The 24000-nt window shown below is 36.9% G+C and overlaps 1 protein-coding gene and 1 pseudogene across 3 annotated transcripts in view; one reads left to right on the forward strand and one right to left on the reverse strand.

Moving 5' to 3' along the window:
- LOC137618680 (pro-epidermal growth factor-like) overlaps nt 1-24000 on the reverse strand; it is a 570433-nt gene that overhangs the window by 223042 nt on the left and 323391 nt on the right. The window lies entirely within an intron of this gene.
- Nucleotides 11991-14497, forward strand: LOC137619268 (uncharacterized; annotated as a pseudogene).

The raw sequence follows: 24000 nt of genomic DNA on the forward strand, positions 1-24000 counted from the left end.
ACTAGTTAACTAGGCGAGTTTGTTCGATTTGGTACTTTGGTAGGAAGTTCTATTAACCATAATAATTACCTGGAACATAGATGAACAATTGTTAGTAATTATTTCTCAGCTGATCCCATCTGATGTCGTCACTTTTGGCTTGATGGGTAATAATACGTTAGTATTCTTAAAAATACATTTACTGTATAAAAGACTACATTGTACTGTTTACTCTGTGACAGCTAACTCCCAAGTGTGTAAGGAGTGTCTTATACAATCTGACAAACCAAAACATTGCTAAACAAAAGAGCATCGCTCTGAAAAGACTTAAATCCTACTCCAGTACAAATCATAAAGAATCACATTCTATCTTTGAGGTAACCAACAAATGTTTGAATCCTAATACCAAAACAAATCATTACTCTTATGTACAAAGCATAACATGTCTTATTCATGCAATGTGATGCAATGTTGTGCAATACCTGCAACACTTGAAATAATATAGTACATTACAATAATACATAACAGTCTCCTCCCCCTTAACTTGACATTGTAAAAATATTCATAAATCTAATCTCTCAGGGGGCTTTCCTCTGTTAATCCTATTAGGAAGCACTTTAACCTCATCTTGTACTGGTACATGAATTGGTTCTGAATCTACATTGGATGTTGGACCATCTTGGTTAATATTTGACTCATTTGATCTAACTACTTCTTTAAGTTTCTCATCTCTAACATTCACATGCTCTACTGTCTTTCTGTTTAACGGCTGTAATTGATCAACATGACGTTTTACAACATTATCACCAACACGAACATCATAATGTAAATTTCCTATCTCTCTTACAATCTCTCCTGGTACCCACTTCTCTGGAGTGTTGTACGATCTTACCATGACATCAGAGAAAGGTAAAAAATGTCTTACATTAGGAAGCTTTGCTACTTGTTTATACCCTTTATCTTCTAAATCACTTTGCAAACTTGGATACAACAAATCTAACTTACACCTTATCCTCCTCCCCATCAACAAATTTGAGGGTGCCACGCCTGTTGTGCTGTGCGGCGTTGTTCTATAAGACAATAAAAATTTTGACACATGCAAAAATATATTACCTGAATTTGCTCTTCTACACTTCATATTGTGTTTAAACGTTTGAACAAATCTTTCAGCCTCTCCATTAGTGGATGGATGATATGTAGCTGAAAATGTATGCTTTATACCATTGACATTACAAAATTCTTTAAACTCTTGTGAGGTAAATTGTGGACCATTATCTATAACAATTCTTTCTGGAATACCGTGCATAGAAAATATTTACATTAACTCTTTTATTGTGGCGTAAGACGTTGTTGTCTTCATTGGGATAATTTCTGGCCACTTTCTGTGAGCATCTACTACTATCAAAAACAAATAATTCGAAAAAGGACCTGCAAAATCTATATGCACTCTTTGCCATGGATACCTGGGTAACTCCCACGGGTGCATTCTAGCAAATTGAGGATTGTTTTGTTGCATAACACAATTCATACAATTCTTTATATAACATTCCACATCTTTATCTACACCTGGCCACCATACAAAAGTTCTCGCAATTGACTTTGATCTTAAAATTCCTTGGTGATCAGCATGTATTTCAGACAAAACCTTATTTCTTAGTGAATTAGGAATAACTACCCTGGAACCTCTCATCACTATTCCTTGTGTCACACTCAGTTCAAACCATATATCCTTATACGGTTTACAATTTTCCTCCTTTCCACATAAGTCCCTACCTGTCATTAAACTCTCCAAAACCTTACTAAGTACTGGGTCTTGCTTGGTACTGTGTGCTACATCTTTCGCAGTTATTGGTACATCATATACAGAAATTAACAGAACACTGTCATCATACTCTTCTGGAGCTTTGTCTACGGGTAATCTGGATAAAGCATCTGTATTACCCATATTTGATGTTGGACGGTATTCTATATCATAGTGGTACGCTGCTAACGTAACTGCCCAACGTTGTAGTCTTGCAGCCACCAACGTAGGTAAACTTGCTTTTGGACCCAATATTGCTAATAAAGGTTTATGATCTGTAACAAGTGTGAACTTTTTCCTACCATTAAGATACATATGGAATTTTTTAACTCCATAAACTAATGCTAAACCTTCCTTTTCTATTTGAGAGTAATTCCTTTCTGCCTTGTTCAATACTCTAGAAGTGAATGCAATTGGTTTTTCTGTTCCATCTGGCATTACATGAGATAATACTGCACCTAAACCTATGTTTGATGCATCACATACTAATTTAACTGGTAAATCCATTTGATAATGTACTAAGAATGTAGGTGATGTTATTTCCTGCTTGATTCTTTCAAAAGATTCCTGACACTCTTTTGTCCACTTCCATTCTACACCCTTATTCAACAGACTATACAATGGATGTGCAATTGTAGACAAATTCTGAATGAAATTCCCATAAAATGTTACTAAACCTACAAATGATTGTAATTCCTTAACATTTTCTGGCACTTTTGTTGATTGTACAGCTTTAATCTTCTCTTTAGTTTTGTGAATACCCTTGCCTTTTATTACAAAACCTAAGTATTCCACTGAATCAACTTCTAAAATACATTTGTTCTTATTTACTCTAATATTATGTTCCTTCAACTTCTTCAGAACTGTTCGCAATCTTTCTCTATGTTCTCTTGTGTCTTTACCCGCAATTAAAATATCATCTATAAAAATGAATACTCCTTGCATTCCTGAAAAAATCTTATCCATAGTTTGTTGCCATATAGCTGGACTACTTGCAACTCCATAAGGTAATCTCTTTGGCCTAAACAAACCTAAGGATGTATTTACTGTACATAATTCTTGTGAAGTTTCATCGATGGGAAGCTGTTGAAATGCTTGTCTTAAATCTAATTTAGAAAAAACACTGCATCCTGACATAGTTGCAAACATGTCTTTCGGATTTGGTAAGGGATGTTGAGCTACTTGCAGTTGTGGATTCAACGTTACTTTGTAATCTCCACATAACCTAACCTGTCCACTTTCCTTCACAATAGGAACTAATGGTGTAGCCCAATCTGAATATGTAACCTTTTCACAAGAACCTTCACTTTCTAATCTCCTGATTTCTGTTTCAACTGCACTTTTCAATGCATACGGTACTGGTCTCGGAGCAAAAAATCTACGAGAACTGTCAGATTTCAAAACTAAAATTGCCTTTGCGTTCTTTACTGTACCTATTTTATCTTCAAATACGTCTTGAAACTCTGATATGATATTATCCATAGACATTTCATTTTTGTTTTCATCTTGTCTACCTGCAACCTTCAAAATACTAGGCCAATCTAACTTCAAATACTGTAGCCAATCTAAACCTAGCAAAGTGTGTCCATTACCTTTTACTACTGTTAATGGCATTCTCTCTAATTTCTGTTCTTTGTATTATTATTATTATTATTATTACTATCCAAGCTACAACCCTAGTTGGAAAAGCAAGATGCTATAAGCCCAGGGGCTCCAACAGGGAAAAAATAGCCCAGTGAGGAAAGGAAATAAGGAAATCGATAAATGAAGAGAACAAATTAACAATAAATCATTCTAAAATAAGAAACAACGTCAAAACAGACATGTCATATAATAAACTATCAACAACATCAAAAACAAATATGTTATAAATAAACTATAAAAAGACTATGTCCGCCTGGTCAACAACTTCTACGTTCGAAGCACCTATTACCTGAATATCAAAACCATTAAAACTTTTCAAAACTCTATTTGTACCTTCTAATAACAAATTAGGAATGCTTTTAGCCATTTTCTCAGATATAATTGATACATCGGCTGCTGTGTCAACTTGCATCAAAATTGGTTTACCATTGATGACTACTTCTACCATGATATGTTTCTTTGCACCTTTGTTGACTGAGTTTATGCGAAACGCAAAATCAGTTTCTGAACTAACCTGATTATCATGAACATTTTCCTCATTATTCTCTTGACCCATAGTATCAACTGTAGCATTTATTTTCTTTGCGTACTGTTTAGGGAATCTACAAGCAGTTGCAAAATGACCCAGCTTTCTGCAATTCTGGCATGTCTGTCCAGTAGCAGGGCATTTCTTTGCTTCGTATGCAAGATGATCAGTTTTACCACACCTATAACACTTGGGTTTTTCCTGTTGTTTCTGTGTATAAGCCTGATTCTGATATTTATGAACATTAGTGTTAGGCACTTTTCTATGACTAGGCTTTGACATATTCCTTCTCTGATTCTCATTGGTTTTCCACTTAGAACCTACTGTATTAATTTTAGAATTTTCCATTTTATTGCTTGTAGAACTACCTATTATGTTACTTTGCCTATTTGATGTTTCTAAAGCTCTGCCTGTTATCAATACATTTTCTAATGTTAAATCTTCATCTTGCAATAATTTCTTTCTTAGCTCTTCTGATGTGCAATGTGCAATTACTTGATTTATGATAACATTTTCTAACTCTAGAAATTCACATGAAACGGCTAAATTCTTTAGTCTAGTCACAAATGCATCTAAATTTTCATTTTCTTTCTGATAAGCCTGCGCTGAAAACTGGTATCTTTCAAAAAATTTATTGACCTGAGGAGCAGAATATGTGGTAAGAGCCTTAATTGCAGCTTCACTTGTGTCATCTGTAGGCTGCAAAGTCTTAAACACTTCCCGAACTTCCCTACCTGCTGTATGAAGTAATAATGCCTTCTTTTGGGAATCCTTCATGTTCCCTAATGCTTCTAAATAAATCTTAAATTCCTCACACCACTGTTGCCATCGTGTTGCAACAGAATTAGGCTCAGCAGTGATGCTGAAACCTAGTGGGTGTTCGATATTAAAAGGCATTTTGTTTGCTTACCTTAATAACTGTGATAGGTTAAGTTACTGTTCTGCAGTCACAAGTGTACTTCATACCTACCCAACTTTAAATTTCACCCTTTTGTGTATTTGATGAAATTCCTATTCTGCTGCTGGTAAAATTTTCATTGGGAGATTTTACTCTTGTCCCCTGATGTACATAGACCTTCTCTTGTGCTGGCCGTCCTTGTGCATAGGGTCCAATGTTTCTCCCTGCTTGCTTCTCCCTGCTTGTCCGTCGTCCTAAACGTCGCCAATGTTCAATTTGGTACTTTGGTAGGAAGTTCTATTAACCATAATAATTACCTGGAACATAGATGAACAATTGTTAGTAATTATTTCTCAGCTGATCCCATCTGATGTCGTCACTTTTGGCTTGATGGGTAATAATACGTTGGTATTCTTAAAAATACATTTACTGTATAAAAGACTACATTGTACTGTTTACTCTGTGACAGCTAACTCCCAAGTGTATATGAAGCGTCTTACACAATCTGACAAACCAAAACATTGCCAAACAAAAGAGCATCGCTCTGAAAAGACTTAAATCCTACTCCAGTACAAATCATAAAGAATCACATTCTATCTTTGAGGTAACCAACAAATGTTTGAATCCTAATACCAAAACAAATCATTACACTTATGTACAAAGCATAACATGTCTTATTCATGCAATATGATGCAATGTTGTGCAATACCTGCAACACTTGAAATAATATAGTACATTACAATAATACATAACAGAGTTGACTTATTGCTGTAGTTGGAGTCACTTTTGCACATTTGGCAGTGACATCTGGATATATCCTTGCAGTAGAGCTCTGTACAATAGCAGGCTTGAAAAGGTTAAAACTCTCTTGTGAAATGGCCAAGGCCTGGAACGGACATGGTGAGAGTATAACTCTGTTGGCCAGGAGTTAAATTGAAAATTATAGCTAGCCAAGACAGTCGCACGTGGCTGGGTCCTTAAGCAAAGGCTACAAGTCCATCAAGAAAAATGTAGCAAATGTTGATAGTTATTACCCACAAGCTTTTGCTCCAGGTAAAATGTAATGCTTGCTCGGTTTTCATTCATCATTATCAACGTACTTGTTTGTTAGCTTGCTTTACCTTATGTAAGGCACGGGCTTTTGCGTCAGCAGCTTGCTTGCTTTTTAGATTGCCCAGTAATGTTTTGTTTTATGGTATATATTTTAATTATACAATTTATTAGATATGTTATATGAAATTATTTTGGTTTTGTTTTTATAATAACAGCCAATATTGATAATTTTATCTGAATATCTCCTTGTTCCTCCAAGTTACATTGAACTAAAGTTAAGCTCTGCAGGTTAACGAAACTTTTGTTTTCACAGCTTAGAGGTCTTTAATAACATTAATACTGATATTTCTATTGATACATTATATTGCCGTTATTCACCTCCTAAAATTTACATATTCAGAAGCCAAATGAATAACTGATGAATTATTACAATAGAGTTTTCAAAAACGTTTTGTTAGATTCACTCGGAATTTCCACGAAAAAAAAATTGGAATTTTATTATTAGACTTTGGAGAAACTTTGATTCGAGGAATGAGTATAGATATAATAATTGATATGGACTAATATTCTTAATTAAAATTATACAATTAGAATAAATTTTAATATTTACAATATATCTCATCAAAAAATATATATTATTATGAAATATTAGGAAAAAATTGTATAAAATTGAATTTTTAAGGTTTTATGTCACCAGTTATGAGAGTCTAGTCTTCAATTTATACTACAAATCAAGCAGACTCGGTGCCGACAACTACTTTGGATTATGTGCATCGTAACCTCCCGAAATTTTCACTGTGATTCCCGTAGAGTTCAACCACGATGTCCATTTGGTATCTGGGAGAACATGGATGGTATTTTTACCCTAAGGAAAACAGACATTGTGATGGTTATATAACCTGTATATGTGATCTCTGTGAGGCTTATAAGGAGCAACGTGATTTCATATTCAAGAAATTGAAAAGACATAACTACACTGTAAACCCAGTAGTGATTTACCACAAACTCTACTGTTCCTGTGAGGGATGTAAAGATCTCTCTGACCAGCTTCAAAAGTGTAATAAGGAAATAATCCTTATGCGACAGAACAAGAAAAAGAAGACTTCTACAGACTCTTCACCAGTGCCAGAACCAGCCCCAGCAACGCCACTTGTGACTCCAAGGACTGAGAGCACAGACTCGTCCTTGTCTGTCCCTACAACTCCTCAGCAATTAGGTGCAACAGCAGTCATCCCTCCTACCAATGAGCCTGAGTCCTCCAACGCCATGGAGACCGAACAGGGGGCCCACTCTATGGACTGCAACTGCACAGATTGCCTCCAGACACTCCTGCAAGAAGCCACTGTTATACAAGAGAACATCCCAGCTACACAGCCAAAGAAACCTCTGCCAAAGTTTCGACTTTCACAGGCAAACCACGAGCTCTCTTATGCCTCTGTTGCTGCCATGGCTGCCAAGCCTGGCATGCAACTCACTGCAAGACCTAACAGGAAAGGTGATCTTATCATCTATCCCAAGGACATTGAGACAGCCAGATTCCTTCAGGAAGGCTCCACCTTAACACTGCTGGATCCTGCTTTTATCAGGAAGAAGGCAGTCATTACTAGGTATCCTATGACGATGCTTATCTCCATTGTAACCTTGTGCAGCAATATTGACTGTGCTGTTCGCTGCACAAGCAAGGATGACGTTCCTGTTCAACGCCTAATAGCCACCTTTATAGGTCCAGTTCCTTCCAAACTGAACTTAGGAGTCTGGGGTACTTTCCCCATCGAGGAATACACACCTGAGCCCCTTCGATGTTACAGATGCCAACGCTTTGGACATCATAAAGAAGAATGCAGAGGCCCCATTATTTGCGGTATCTGCAGCCAGCGACATAGCACAGAAGTGTGCATAAAGGCCCATAAAGAAGGACGACAAACCACATCCAAGTGCCCCAATTGTTCCAAGCCACACCATGCTTGGAATAAGCGCTGCCCAGAGCGTCTCAAGAGGATAGCAGCTATGAAGAATACATCCTCTTCAAACCAAAACAAACCAGCTCCATCCCAGCCACCTAAAGAACAGAGAACTCCTCGCCAGAGAAGACCAACTCAGCCAACTCCTGCTCCTACTTCTACATCTACAATAGCTCCTGCATCTACACCTACAACTGCTCCTAAAAAGGACCAGCAACGACCTGCAACTGTTCCTAAGAAGGATCAGCACCGACCTGCAACTGCTCCCCAAAGGGACCAACAACGACCTACAACTGTTCCTAAGAAGGATCAGCACCGACCTGCAACTGCTCCCCAAAGGGACCAGCAACGACCTTCATCCTCTTCCCCTTCCCAAACCTTGACTCAAGCAATTGAGTCTCTCACCTTGCAAGACCTCATACCTATCGCCTTCCAGATCCTTACCAAAGTCCTCTCCCTCTCATCAACCTCCACCTTCCAGCAACTCCTGCAACAGTCCAGTTCTCAGCCACTGAGCAGAGATAATCCTTCCCTGCTTGCAATCCTCCCCTTCCCAATTCCCTATTCCTGAATGGAGAATAGTTATTACAAGGCTGTCTTCCTCATAAGGAAACAGCTCTTGTTTTTCCTGTCTCCCACCCTCTTTCCCTGTTAACCCTCTTCTTACCCTATCCTTGGGAGGCCTTTCTCGTGCTTGTTGTCCGAGCGCTGCACAGAATTGGCCCCCTCCCCCCTTCCATCACAAGAGCAGGAATAAGCTTCTTTGTTTAAACCTACTCCTATTCTCTCCTACTAAAATTCCTTCACTCCTCTCCCAGTCTCTTTTACTTACTGGGACTTACTACTATCAATACTTTATCCTCTGACTAAAACTTTCTTTCGTGGACCTAAAAGGGAGACCCCCTTTTCGGGTTACTATCTACCCCTTGTCACGTCTTGTACCATTCCATTCCATTCCATCACTCATTCATCATCCTTACATCTCAATTCCTTTACCTATCCTTTACCTAACACTCCTTTTCCTATTTTAACTAACGTTCCTTTTATTAATATAAATTTTACTCCTTGGAGTATACCCTTTACAAATCCAGTTCTCTTACGGGCTGCCCAGCGGCAAGAGCCCGTGTCATGCTATATGCATGGCAATCTACACACACACAATACAAATCAAACATTTTTCAATCTATCTTTGAAAGGGGAAGAGACCTTAGAGTCTCTCCCCTCCTAAGTTAATGCTCACTACTCTAATATTTAATTGTCCCGTATTCTAGTATCACTTTAAGGATAATTTTACTGACAATCTCATTTTGCACAATATCCAACATTATCAGAATATGATGAAAATTTTCAAATGCATTCATTCGATATATGCAGGTTATTGAGTAGCCCAAGTGACAAAACCGGGTGTGTTATATTTGAACCAACAAATGAGATGCTTAAAGCAGTGGGTACAAAGAATATATATCCACAGTGGCAGATTCAGTAAGTGGGAAAAAGATATTTAATTTTGTATTGAAAAAAAATCCATTCCTTCCAAAAGAAGAACAGTAATTTTATTCCAATTCTAAGAAATGATGATACTGAATTTAAGGAGAATTATATTTCTATTATTATTTTGAGGAATATGGGGTATAACACTGTTTTACTCTAATATATATATTGATCAATATCAAAATGCCAAGTAACGTTTATTGTCGTTTTAATTAATAACTAACCTTTTAATTTTTAGTTGACCACTAGTCTAAAATCTGGCATCCTTTTGGTCTATTTAGTCTAATTTCACAACAATTCTAGCACTAGACCTTTTCTTTCTGAAGATTTGGCAACACTGATTCACGGGCTGCCCAAAGGCAAGAGCAATTGGCTCTGCCATTCATGAGCGGCCTTTCAAAGAAATTGAAGATCCTTCTATTCATCAGAATCCTTTTCATCTATAAGTTGATGATGAATATAATGGCATAATAAAAAGATAATAAAATTAACTTAAAATGTATGAAAATTACAAATAAAGAACACAAGATTCTACCAGGTTTAGACATTTCCAATTTCGAGTCCATTTCCCCATAATCGTGGTAAGAGAGTCTTCCAAATTTAGCCAAAGATTCGTTTCTTTATAATTCTCTGATAGGATCATTGTGTGACGGAATTTATGAATGAAGAGGAAGTATGGAAGAGGAGATTCTCATTTTAATAATAATGTCCATTATGGGAAGAGACCTCATGGTCTACTTCACCTTTCAATGGTATTGTTGTTGTAGAAAAAGCTGACTTGACATGGACGATCGGAAACTAGCCTCTCATAACTGGTGACATAAAACTTAATATTTTCAATTTTATATATTTTTTTTCCCATGGAAAGGCCCGTGCCAACAAGAAGAGTTGGCTGTAATACACAACGACACGACAATCATCAATTGAATCTACCTCATGGTCTTCACATCAAAAGGTCTATTTCTATCTTTGAAAGGAAGTCGATTTGTTCTCTTCCTGATAATATAACCATGAAGCAAAGGTGGGAAAAACTACTTCCATTCCCAAGCTTCATATGGGTACAAATCTTGTTGTTGGGATAGACTATCTAATGCACAAACGATTGAGGTTTTCTTTGGTGGAAACAGAAAGACAGTTTCCCATAAAAATTCACTTAAGGAATTGTGGGTGTAGTCATGTTGAATAACCTTCTGTAATGTCATAAGACTTGGCTTTGATGACAAATATCCCCCAACTGCTTACTTTAAGGATTAGGCCGACTGCTATGATTCGTGGTCCTATCACGCAGGGGAACCCTCTCCTCACTGCAGGACTTACAAAATCAGTTTATCTAATTCTTTCTCAAGTATTTTGCATTAACACTATGTTAATATTATAAGCCAAGCTATAACCCTGGTTGGGAAAGCAAAATGCTATAACCCCAATGGCTACAGCAAAGAAAAATAGCCCAGGGAGGAAAGGAAATACATAAACTACAAAAGAAGAATAAACAAAATAAGATATTTCAAGAACAGTAACATAAAATTAGATCCTTCTCAAACAAACTATAAAAACTCCAAAAAAGAAAACAGAGTGAGAGAAATAAGAGAACTCTAATCCATAACAGTGGAAGGTCATGGTACAGAGGCTATGGCACTACTCAAGACCAGGGAACAATAGTGTGATATTTTAGTGCTATTTTAAAGAGCTGCTTATTAAAGCTAAAGAGTCTCTTCTACCCTTACCAAGAGGAAAGTAGCCACTGAGCAATTACAGTCCATAACCCCTTGAGCGAAGAAGAATTATTTGGTAACCTACTGTAAGTGTTTGAAGGTGTATGAGGACATAGGAGAACGGGGTATGAATAGGCCAGACTGTTCGTGTTTTTGTAGGCAAAGGTAAAATGAGCCATAACCAGAGAGAAGAGGCAATGTAGCATCTTCTGTCCAGTCAAAGGACCCAATAACACTCGAGCGGTTGTATCTCAATGGGTGGCCAGTGCCCTAGCCAGCCTAGTACCTACAGTTCTCATCACCATGCTGGCCACTGAGGATTGGTGATGGTGGGAGGCTTTAGTTTGATCACTCACAGCAAATCAGCCTAGTTTGGGGGCCTGTGTAGTACAGCTTTGCTGATCATGGCGATACACAAACCCTTTCATCACGTTAATGAAGGTATCCCCATTCTTTTTGGTGTTTATTGGTAAATCCACATTATTTTATTTATCAATTCTCGAATTTGAATTATTTCATCCCTAACAGATTAAATGTTTATATAGCCTCAAATTATGACAGCCTTAATACAATATATATGGTTCTAGGTAAATTGACTCCCGGTAATTTAACTCCGGTAATTTGACTCCCGGTCAAATTGACTCCCACCAATTTCACTCCCACTATCTGGAAAAATGTTCTGGTATGTCTCAATTTTGTGATTATTAGCATTTAACACCTCAAAAATAATAAAGAATAAATTATAAATATAATTAAATAGAAATAAAAAAATTATCATTTACCTTCTAAAAAGAATAAGAATAAAAATAAGATAAAATTTACGAAACAGGAAACAAGTAAATAGTACATTATATTAATATTAGAACTGCTTGTTTACATGCACACTAATTAGTTTACATGCATGCTAATTAGTTGACTTGGGGTGTCTGCCGTTTATGGGGACAGGGATATCTTTCTTATTACTAGCCAAATCGTATTTCATTATGGGGTTGATGTTCTTTACAATTTTCTAACATACCATAATATGATGTTTATTTATCGTTTTGAATAATAACACAATTTACCTTTACCACGGCAATATTCTCTAAGTTCAGCATGGTCCGTACGCAAGTCACGGGTAGCTCCTGCTTAGTTTCCAACTTTCCCGATAGACAGAGCCCGTGTCATCCCAGTCTAAGAAACGTTCGGTTTTACAAATTAATACTGTCCCGTCAATCTACATATTTACCCCTTAGTTAAGTATGTAGTTTATAAGGACACGTCATGTTTAGTGACATTTGATACTGCTGGGATATTTATCATGAAATGTTATGTTAGAAAAAGGCCGTTACAATGCGTCGTACGCTGAAGCCACGGCCAACTTACTCGGTCGTAAAATTTCCCGCAATCATTGTTTCCTGCCTGATTATAATAACACCCGTTTGGCGGCGCTCGATTCGCATATCAGCTGGTCGCGCAAGCATGAACAGTTTTCGATGTTCGTACGTATGTTTTCTCTAATTCCAACAATTTTCATTTTAATCTCTTGTTAAGATTGTTATTTCTTTCGAAATCGTCCCAAAATTATGCCGAATACTATTTTGTTTTATATACAAACAAAGGTTAGGTTATCCAGCATCTAGTTAAGATATTTCGTCAGATAAAGCCAGTGTCAAACAAAGCAACCGAACTAACCCTTTCGTGGGCCGCGTGATTTCAAATTTTTAATCCCCCCCATGACCCGAGATTGACCTACAGCCGACCCTTTCCAACTCTAACCGCCGTGATGGATAGACCTGTTCCATATAGTTTCTCTGTGAGTGATATTTTCGAGTTTATCTCCCGTATTGATCAGCTTGATGCAATTAAGACTCTCGGAGTTTTACAGCTACGTGATTTCACTCGTGTTACCCCCGAATTCTTTCACTATTTATTTCGAGAAGGCCTCTTAGGGGATTTTAGAGGTACATGTAAAAAGTGTAAAACAGGTGATGTGGCTCTCATGCGTGATGGCTGCAATGTGGGCAGTGAAAAATCCAATTATTTCTGGAGGTGTAGGAACCGCAAGTGTCGCCGAAAGTTCACAATGCGTCATAAATCATTCTTTGAGGGCTCACACCTCGAAGAACGTGATATCATCCTCCTCACGTGTTGTTGGGTTCTTCGTTGGCCTCAATACTGTGTTGAATTGAAGACCGAACACCTTGGTTCTCACACTCTCGTTGACTGGTACAACTTTTGCCGAGGAGTGTGTGAACAAGTGTTGATTTTGGACAATAAGAAAATTGGTGGACCAGGGCACATTGTGGAAGTGGACAAGAGCAAGTTCGGCAAGAGGAAGTATAACATCGGGCAAAAAGTCGAAGGAACCTAGGTCTTTGGGGGCATTGACCGGGAAACACGCGAGACCTTTTTCAGAGTGGTTAAGGAACGTAACGCGGAAACGTTGATCTCAGCGCTCAAAGAGCACGTTCTTCCCGGGACCACTATCATTTCCGATTGCTGGAAAGGATATGGCAAAGTCAAAGACCATGATTTTAAACATTTTACTGTAAACCACAGTGTTAACTTCGTTGATCCTAATGACCCGACCGTACATACGAACACTATAGAATCGCAATGGCGGGTTCTCAAAAGGAGCGTGCTACCAAGATACGGTACCCAGAAATCGTTGTACGAAAGCTATTTCGCGGAGTACTGTATCAGGAAGCGATATATAGAAAAGTCCGTATGTCCGTTCAGGGCATTTTTACAGCTCATCAAGCGCGTGTACCCGCTCAAAGCCAGTCCTCTCTACTTGCTGATTCCCTCTAACGCTACTAACGTTCGGCCAAGTAACGTTCGTCCATCCAGCAGCCGTTCTTCAGCTAACGACGCCCGACCTTCCACTAGTCGCAAAAGTTCAAGTCCTCCTCCTAATCCTCCACCCCAGAAGAGGTTGAAGGACCAAGAACCGGAGGATTTTGGTTTTAGCGACTACGAAATTTAAGGTAAGCCTGAATAACCTATAATATGATCATGTGGATAAGATATAATTTTGAGTGCTGCCCAAAGCTTCTTTTCTGTAGGAGAGAGACTTACGAAGGGGGTCCGGGGGCTTGCCCCCGGGTAGGGGTAGTGACCTGGGAACTACTAGGATTGGTTAGGTTTGGTTTGTGGGGTTTGTATGTTAGCAACAGTGTTTGGGGGGTCGCAGGGGGGCGTCAGCCCCCCGTTTAGTTCACGATGAAGGTAAGGACATGGCTTGTAGGTCAGGTTAGGAGGGGAATTTTGGGTTAGTTGTCCATTTTTCTCGCACATTTCCGACATCCATGACCAGAGGGTTCCTAGTATGTAGATTGTTGGGACAAGCATTTACAAAACCAGTGAATTTAATATTTCATTCCGTGGTCATTCCCGCGAAAAAGAGCAGATTTTCCAAATTAGTTTCCAACTTTCCCGATAGATAGAGCCCGTGTCATCCCAGTCTAAGAAACGTTCGGTTTTACAATTTAATACTGTCCCGTCAATCTACATATTTACCCCTTCGTTAAGTTTGTAGTTTATAAGGACACGTCATGTAATCATTCCCGTAAAAAGAGCCGATTTCGGACTTTTTTACCTCGATTTTCGGCCGGTCGAAGGGCTGTCCCCATAAACGGCAGAGGCTCCGTTGACTTAAACTATCGCTATATGGAGACTATCTCTACCTCTTTGTAATGCGTTTTCCAACTCTTCAAGGCTTACTTCTTTGGTTATTACTTTAACAAACATATACAGTCACCATGCCTCATGTTTATAACACTAACCGGGGAGGAAAGAAACTTACGGATGGCATGAACTATATATTTGGGAAACATAAACACCGATCCAAGACTTACTGGAATTACAGCCAAGAATGAACCCCGTAACCATCATTGTGAAGAATCTTCTTCACTACTCTTCTTCTTCTTAGTTTATACGTAGACTTTGTTATTGTTCGTGACGTCACGGCAGGGAAAAATGTGAGTAATGTGTCTTTCTTAAGCAAGTGTCCCAAGATTAATACTTTTGTGTTTTTGTATACATTATTCTACCTCAAGTATTTAGGTATTTTGAATCTCTTAACTACATCTCAAGTCTGCTAGTCTAGGAGGTATGGTTGTCCACACACGTAAGCCCGACTTGCTAAATTACCTTTTAGTTTCATTTTTTATTCTGTATGCCAGATGTTTAGAGTTAGGATTATCTTTGTCCCCTGGAGTTGCAAGATTTCTCCTTGTATTCTAAATAAGTGTATTGCTTAACCCTGGATAGGTACGATGGGTCGTTTGCGACCCCGAGCGTAAAAAAAAAACAGGTTTTTCTCACGTGACTCACCCCCGTGACTGAATTTGTGGGTGATCGACCTGCAGGAGGTGTCTCCCCTACACGCTCTAGTAGTGTCCAGATGTGCATTGCTGTAGCTGTACTCCTTCCCCGATTTCTGAGACGCGTCGGGGTCGTTCGCGACCGAGTTTACCCTTCTAAGGTAGTTTGCATAATTATCAAAGTTATTACGTATTATGAAATTGTCGTAGAATGGTGCAACTTGTATAGGTTATCAGTTGTGGAAAGTCTTGGTGGATTGTTTGGCTACCATGTGCATGATTTTTTTTTTAGTTAAAATGTCGTTCATCACCACGAGGACCATTTTACCACGAGTGCCCCTTTTTCATTTTTTTTCATTTTTTTGCCAAGTCATTTTTCCGTAAGATATTGCCAAATAGTGTCGTAAAACTTTTGCTTGTTTAGTGTTGGAAAGTGTTTCTAGATGATCTGGCTACCCATGCATGACTTTGTTTTTGTCAGATACGACGTAGTTATTGGTATATTGGGTATTTAACTGCGGTTACCAATTTCTGTTTTTTTTCAATATTTGTAAAAATTACTACGTAGTAAGGAATTGCCGTATATTATTAATTTTTTTTTTCATGTTTATGTGTTAGAAAGTGTGCCTTGATGGTTGGGCTAACACGTGCATATCTGTTTTTTTATCTGAGATGCCGTATATTAGAATGTCGGGCATTATACCGCGAGTGTCCCTTTTTCATTTTTTTTCATTTTTTTGCCAAGTCATTTTTCCGTAAGATATTGCGAAATAGTGTCGTAAAAATTTTGCTTTTTTAGTGTTGGAAAGTGTGTCTAGATGATCTGGCTACCCATGCGTGATTTTGTTTTTGTCAGATACGACGTAGTTATTGGTATATTGGGTATTTAACTGCGGTTGCCAATTTCTGTTTTTTTTCAATATTTGTAAAAATTTACTACGTAGTAAGGAATTGCCGTATATTGTTGATTTTTTTTTTCATGTTTATGTGTTAGAAAGTGTGCCTTGATGGTTGGGCTAACACGTGCATGTCTTTTTTTTTTATCTGAGATGCCGTATATTAGAATGTTGGGCATTTTTCCGCGAGTGCCCCTTTTTTATTTGTTTTGCATTTTTTTGCTTAGTCATGTTACCGTAAGGAATTGGCAAGTAGTGTCGCAAAACTTATATTTTTATAGTGTTGGAAAGTGTTTCTAGATGATCTGGCTACCCATGCCTATTATTTTTTTAGCCAGATATGGCGTATATATAAATATGTGTTCGATTTTCCTGTGATTGCCATTTTTTCGTTTTTTCCCATTTCTTTCAAAATTACTACGTACTAAGGAACTATCACAGAGTAATATTTCATTTATATGTTTATTTGTCGGAAAATGTACCTTGATGGTTTGCCTAGCACGTGGCTGAAATTTTTTTTTTCTGAAATGCCGTATATTAGAATGGCCATTTTTCCACGAGTGCCCCTTTTTATTTGTTTTGCATTTTTTTGCTTAGTCATGTTACCGTAAGGAATTGGCAAGTAGTGTCGCAAAACTTATATTTTTATAGTGTTGGAAAGTGTTTCTAGATGATCTGGCTACCCATTCCTATTTTTTTTTTAGCCAGATATGGCGTATATATAAATATGTGTTCGATTTTCCTGTGATTGCCATTTTTTCGTTTTTTCCCATTTCTTTCAAAATTACTACGTACTAAGGAACTATCACAGAGTAATAATTCATTTAGATGTTTATTTGTCGGAAAATGTGCCTTGATGGTTTGCCTAGCACGTGGCTGAATTTTTTTTTTCTGAAATGCCGTATATTAGAATGTTAGCCATTTTTCCGCGAGTGCCCCTTTTTATTTGTTTTGCATTTTTTTGCTTAGTTAAGTTACCGTAAGGGATTGGCAAGTAGTGTCGCAAAACTTATATTTTTATAGTGTTGGAAAGTGTTTCTAGATGATCTGGCTACCCATGCCTATCTTTTTTTTAGCCAGATATGGCGTATATATAGGTATGTGTTCGATTTTCCGGTGATTGCCATTTTTTCGTTTTTTCCCAATTCTTTCAAAATTACTACGTACTAAGGAACTATCACAGAGTAATGATTCCTCTAGATGTTTATTTGTCGGAAAATTTTGTTTACTTTTTTTTTGATTGAATATCATAAAATTTTTTTAGCTAAAATATTATATTGTTTTACATTTTTTTTTTCGATTTTATTTCCCTTCAAAAAAATTTTTTTGGGTCAGAATTTTAATTTTATAGTCGTAAAATAATCGACAATTATCCAGCAACCCACCATCCAATTTTTATGCATATCCAATAATAATTAGATTAGTAAATAACACCTTGAAATTGACATACCCTTCCTACATTTCAAGTGGCAGATTAGGGAGTCTGAGTCAGTGTGGTTGGCGGCCATTTTGTGGACATATCCGAAGCGTAAGCTGCCCTATCTATATATATTCTTGTTCCCTATAGAATTTGTGATATTTTGGTATATTTTTACCTGCATAAATATCATATTATATAATAAATATATGTATTTTTTTCGAAATTTCTAAGTACTCAAAAAATTACCTTTAGATATGGCCCCTGATATAAATGTAATTTACAAAATAATGAAGATTTTTTTTACATATTTCTATTTTAGGATAACATATGTTTATTCCCTAAAAAAATTAGCCACTTCCTATTTCATTTGGGTACCCAAAAAAATTCATGAAATTTGGACAAATTTTTTTGGCCAAAAAAAGTTACCCTTTTTTTCTCATTTCAGATCTTCACCTCCATGGGTCTGACTTCATCCAAAATACATCAAGATGTGTCCTAAACATTCAAGAATCAATTCCTAAAAGGATTTGTGTATATATGTATAAACTTTTTTTTATGAATTTTCATGTCAGGTCTTTTTTTTTTCTTCTTAATTTCTTAAAATAATTATAATAAATAGTTTTTCTGCAGATGAGTAGTATTTATCTTTACAGTTGTTTTAAGCATTCATTGAAGTTTTTTTTGGCAAAAGAAAAAAGGAGGTTACTGCAAAAACTGATTTTTCAAGAATTTTTTTTGGCGTCAGGGTCGTTCGCGTCCGAGTATACCCTTAAAGGGGTGTCCGAGGAGCGTACCTATCCAGGGTTAAAACTCACCTCACAAGTATTTCAAGCCTGTCCTAAATGAGAGTTAGCACCTCAAGACTGTAGGCCTACGCACCAATATACGCTTTTTTTGGGAAGGAAGGAGGACACAGCTGACCTGAACTCAACCTCACAAACATACAGGCCACGGTACTAAACGGAGCTGCCAAGTCAGGCTCCAATGTCAACCTCGTGCTCCCACTCTCCATCACTAGTCTGTCCCCTTACACCATAACTAACCAAGATTACGTAGAGGAGGTCAAGCAGATAACCAGTGTCAGTGAAAAGCTGCTAATCCTACTGCACGTCGGTTCCAGTCTTGGGGGCTAGTTGGAGGGGACCATTGACTCTGCAAAATAAGTGCTGTAGGCCTAGTGAGCAAACTGAAGACCGCCACATTTAGGACACGGGCGCCCACAACCTATAAAATCTTGTGAGTTCAACTAATGGCCATTCCCCCTTTAGATAAGTTTCTATTTCTCATAGCTAAGTTTAGGTATTTTTTTGGCATTACATCTTTCGGGCTGCGTGCATGGAAATTAATGTACTCATATTTTTTTTTTATCCTGGTAATTGCTTGAGGTTACTGACCACATGTTGGGACCTCACAGCAGCCTACCGCACAAATTGTTGATCAGAATTTTTTGACTCTTATTTATTCTGTTTGAGGGTTAATCCACAAGTTAATTCCGTTTAACATTTTCAATTTTTTTGTGTTATAAATTCACTTATTCATTTTATCATATGAAAAACTTATAACTGAGTTACTGATATTTTTTCCAATTTTTAATTTTGTTGTGTTAAAATCATCGAGTTATTTCCATCCCTTTTTACTGTAATAAATCATTTGGAATAGATTACACATTTTGGTATCTTTAACCGCATTATATGAATTTTACCAATTTATACTATGGGACGGGTCAGAAGTACCCAAGGTGTTGAGAGTAACCTACTCTAGACATAGGTAAGTTGGTATCAGCGAGTGTACGCTCTTTAACTTAGTGCTTTGAAGGTGAAGATCCCCATTTAACTTTACTTTATACTTTTATACTCCACTGTTCCCCCCTTTTTTTATTGTCTCTAATTGCATTAACGTAAGATACCTGTACAGCATCTCACTGGGGTCACTAGGACGGAGTCGAAACAGAGCCTTAGAGTGAGATGACTCTAGCCCTGACAAAGCTAGAGTAGGCCATAAATTATTTCCAATTTAACGTGCGGAGTTCTCCGTCCTCTGGACAGTAAAATTGCCTCCTTTTGTATTTAAGAGTGAAGGTTAGTGAACTATGGCAGTAAAGTATTAGCAGGGCGTTTGTGTCCCGAGAGTAAGTGCTCATTATCCTCTCCTGTTGAGCTTTGGGTAATTGCCGTAGGGAGACTTTCCTGGACTAAGTTCCCACTCAACAATTTAGATAAAAATTCCCCACACGAGTGGTCCTTCGAATCGGATCTCTCACCTTTGACTTTTGGATCATTAAATTAACGTAACCTTCATTACAGAAAATCAAAAATCTATAGGCCTACAAGGATTTTCTGTAAGTTTTAATTGTTCCAAATGAACAATATTGGTTTAGGTGAAATATTCATGAAAGTGAGAACTGAGAAGGTATGGAATAAGAGTTATTCCCTAAGATAATTAAATTCGGTGCTACTATAGTGTGAGGTTTATCGCCATATGCCACCTACCCAGGAGGAGGGTGGGGTCCACCGCGTGACCAGCGTCCCAGAGCCCCGCACCTAGCCATCGAACATGTGAATTTCCCAAATCCATCGAAAACGTGGCCTGCCCATACAAAAGGAAGCAAATGGAGCTCCTAAATGAGTTTTTCCCTCGGCCTGAAAGAGATATCATCGACTGGACGCTAAAACAATGATTCTGAAGAGAATGCGAGGTTTTGGTCGTCAGCTGTTCCAGTCTCATCTTGATCATTTTTGCTGGCAGGTAACGAGAAAAAAATTCCAATGATCTATTTGTTAGAAGATGTACGAAGAGTGTATCGCTAGAATAAATGTATGGAATTATATGATAACATGTTTGATGTACGAAGAGTGTATCGCTAGAATAAATGTATGAAAATATATGATGACATGTTTGATGTACGAAGAGTGTATTGCTAGAATAAATGTATGGAAAATATGATAACATATTTATTTTTACCTTTATTCATTTATTAATGTAATTAGAAATCCAATTATCTATTTAAGTAATTTCTAAGATATGTTTAAATCAACAGTTTATTACTTAAACAAATGTATGAAACGTGTTTTATCTAAGAGGGACGAATAATTCAGCAGTAGACCTCACGCTATAGTTCTGACGGGAGGTAGACCTCACGCTATAGTAGCACCCTATATTCATTATGGGAAGACACAATTGTCTCTTCACCTTTTAAAGATAGAAAACTTTTGTCTATCTCATAAAATTATTGAGGAGAACGAACGGTGTCAAATTGAAAACCAACCCCTCATAACTGGTGACATGCAACCTAAAAATGTCTATTTTATAAAAAAAATTCTTAATATCACATATTATATTAAATTTTTGATGAGATATATTGAAATATCAAAATTTATTATATAGTTCAATTTTACTTAAGAATATTAACCCTTTTACCCCCAAAGGACGTACGGGTACGTACCTCATAAGCCATCCCTTTACCCCCATGGACGTACGGGTACGTTTTCTATACTTATGCGTAGATAACAGGTCTTGGCAGGCGTTGTATTTGAAATACAACGCTTTACTGTTGTGATGTTGTTCCTTCGATGTCTTGTCATCAATGTAACATGAATAAAAAGTTTCTCTGGGCCACACAAGGGTCAAGATGGACCTTTAAATTTTCTTTGAAGAATCAGCTGATATTTCCTGTGCAGTTATTTTAGGTTGCAGAGATATTTACACAAATATTACGAAAATAGGGCACTGTTACCAGTGCAAGAGTGTGGTTTCGTTGTTCCTTCGACATCTTATCATCAATGTAATGTGAATAAAAAGTTCTCTGAGGCCCACAGGGGTCATGAATGACCTTTAAATTTTATGTAAAGGAAACAGCTGACCTTTTATGTGCATTTGCTTTAGATTTCATAGCTATTATTATCGAATAATTACGTAAAATGGTTCCGTTGCCATGGTAACACAATGTTTTCATTGTTTTACAATGCCAGATCCCCACAGAGGTCAAGATGGACCTTTAAACTTTCTGTTATCAATCAGATTATTTTTCCTTGTATTTTTTGAGGTTTTTCATAGTCATTTATACAAATTTTACAAAAAATTGTCATCATTACTCCTGCGTGACTATTGTTTGATTGTTCCTTGGATATCGTGTCAACAATGATGAATGAAAAGTTTCCCTGGGCTCCACTGGGGTCTTGATTAACCTATAAATTTTCTTTATAGATTCAGCTTGTATTTCATATGCAGTTTGTTTAGGTTTCATAGCTATTTACACGAGTAATTACTAAAAATGATTTCATTACCATGGTAACGATGTGTTTACGTTTGCGCCACGGCGTAAGGAAGAAGTTCCCCGGAGTGAGCGTAACGCTCTTGCGCCACGGCGTAAGGAAGAAGTTCCCCGGAGTGAGCGTAACGCTCTTTAAATCTCCGTGTCTTGGAATTTAAAGGTCCGAAGGCAGCTGATTTTAGTTGTTATGCGTTTATTTATGCATACCATGATTATTTTTGTATATTTTTTGTTGCTATTTTGCCGAAACTTTGAGTATATTTCTTATTTCTTGTCGTCATCCCTGCTCCCGGGGAAAAATAAGCCTCCCTCTGCCATTGTCGGGCAGGACAAACAAAGACTTTTAAATTTCCTCGTCTTGTGATTTAAAGGCCTCAAAGCAGCTGAATTGGGTTGCCATGCAGCTTTTATGCTTATCAGAATTATTTTTTTATGTTTTTTATTTCTATTTTGCCGAAACATTTAGTAAATTTCATATTTTTTTCGGGGAATGAAGACACTGTAGGCAGACAGCGTGGTTGAGTCCGTCACCACCAAGACTCGCCGACCACCAACACCGTCGCCGTGTGTGTCAGTTCAACTCTTGACTTTGTGGGAGGAGGATGTGTTTCGTGCGTTATCCGTCAATTTTGTGCTTTTATAGCCTTTTCTATTAAGTGATAGTGCTTTATAACTTTTTAGAATATTCCTCTTTATATGTGTGAAGGCATTTGTTGGATAAAATGCCTAAAGGTCAAGGCAGATATGTGTATAAAGAAAAAATTCGGTGAATGATGGCAACTCGAGGCGAAAAATTACGACCTCAAATCTTAGAGGTATTGAAGATGAAGTGAATTCCGTTGTCTCGACATGGAAACTACGATTTGTAAGTTTTTCCAGAGGTTTCATCTTATTTCTTGTATAGGAATACATACATACATATATATATATATATATATATATATATATATATATATATATATATATATATATATATATATATATATATATATTCATTTGAATATACGTCGATTTATTTTAGGCAGCCACTGTGCATATTTCAAACTGACTTTGCTGAGAGAGAGAGAGAGAGAGAGAGAGAGAGAGAGAGAGAGGGGGGGAGACTGCAAAAGTTTCTTTCTTTCGGTCATAACTAACCTATGCCTAGAGGAATTTTATTATTTTGTTTTTATTTTTGAAGAAAATTTATTGAACTTTCTTATGACGTGTGAAAATAAGGATAAAACAATGTAAATAGTGGGTATCGTTAGATGAAGTTAGGCGATGACAAACTTTTTTTTTTCTTTTATCGTATACATTCCAATAATTTCTTTTCATGTTTTAATTTTTTTAACTACAAACTATTATACACCATTTTATAGCTGAATAAATTTTCTATAAGATAGGAAGGTTTTTATGTTTTCTTAATGAGAATTCACTTTGCTGTATTGGAATTTATACGATAAAAGATGAAATATTTCGTCATTGCCTAATTTCACCTAACGATAGCCACTATTTACATTGCTTTATCCTTATTTTCACACATATCATAAGAAAGTTCAATGAATTTTCTTCAAAATAAAAAAAAAAAACAAAAAAATTACTCTGAATATAGGTTACTTATGACCGATAGAAATAAACTTTTGCAATCTCCGATTTTCGTTACTTGCGCTAAGGAGATTTAGGTTTACAATTGTTGCACGTTTACTAATTTCTATTCATGTTTTCTTTCTTTTAACTACAAACTATTATATAACATTTTATAGCTGAATAAATTTTCTACAAGATAGGATAGTTTTCATGTTTTCTTAATGAGATTTCACTTTGCTGTATTGGAATGTATACGATAAAAGATGAAATATTTCGTCATTGCCTAACTTCACCTAACGATAGTCACTATTTACTTTGATTTATCCTTATTTTCACACATTTCATAAGAAAGTTCAATTAATTTTCTTCAAAATAAAAAAAAAAACAAAAAAATTACTCTGAATATAGGTTACTTATGACCGATAGAAATAAACTTTTGCAATCTCCGATTTTCGGTACTTGCGCTAAGGAAA

The sequence above is a fragment of the Palaemon carinicauda genome, chromosome 25, assembly GCF_036898095.1.
Source record: "Palaemon carinicauda isolate YSFRI2023 chromosome 25, ASM3689809v2, whole genome shotgun sequence".
Lineage (NCBI taxonomy): Eukaryota > Metazoa > Arthropoda > Malacostraca > Decapoda > Palaemonidae > Palaemon > Palaemon carinicauda.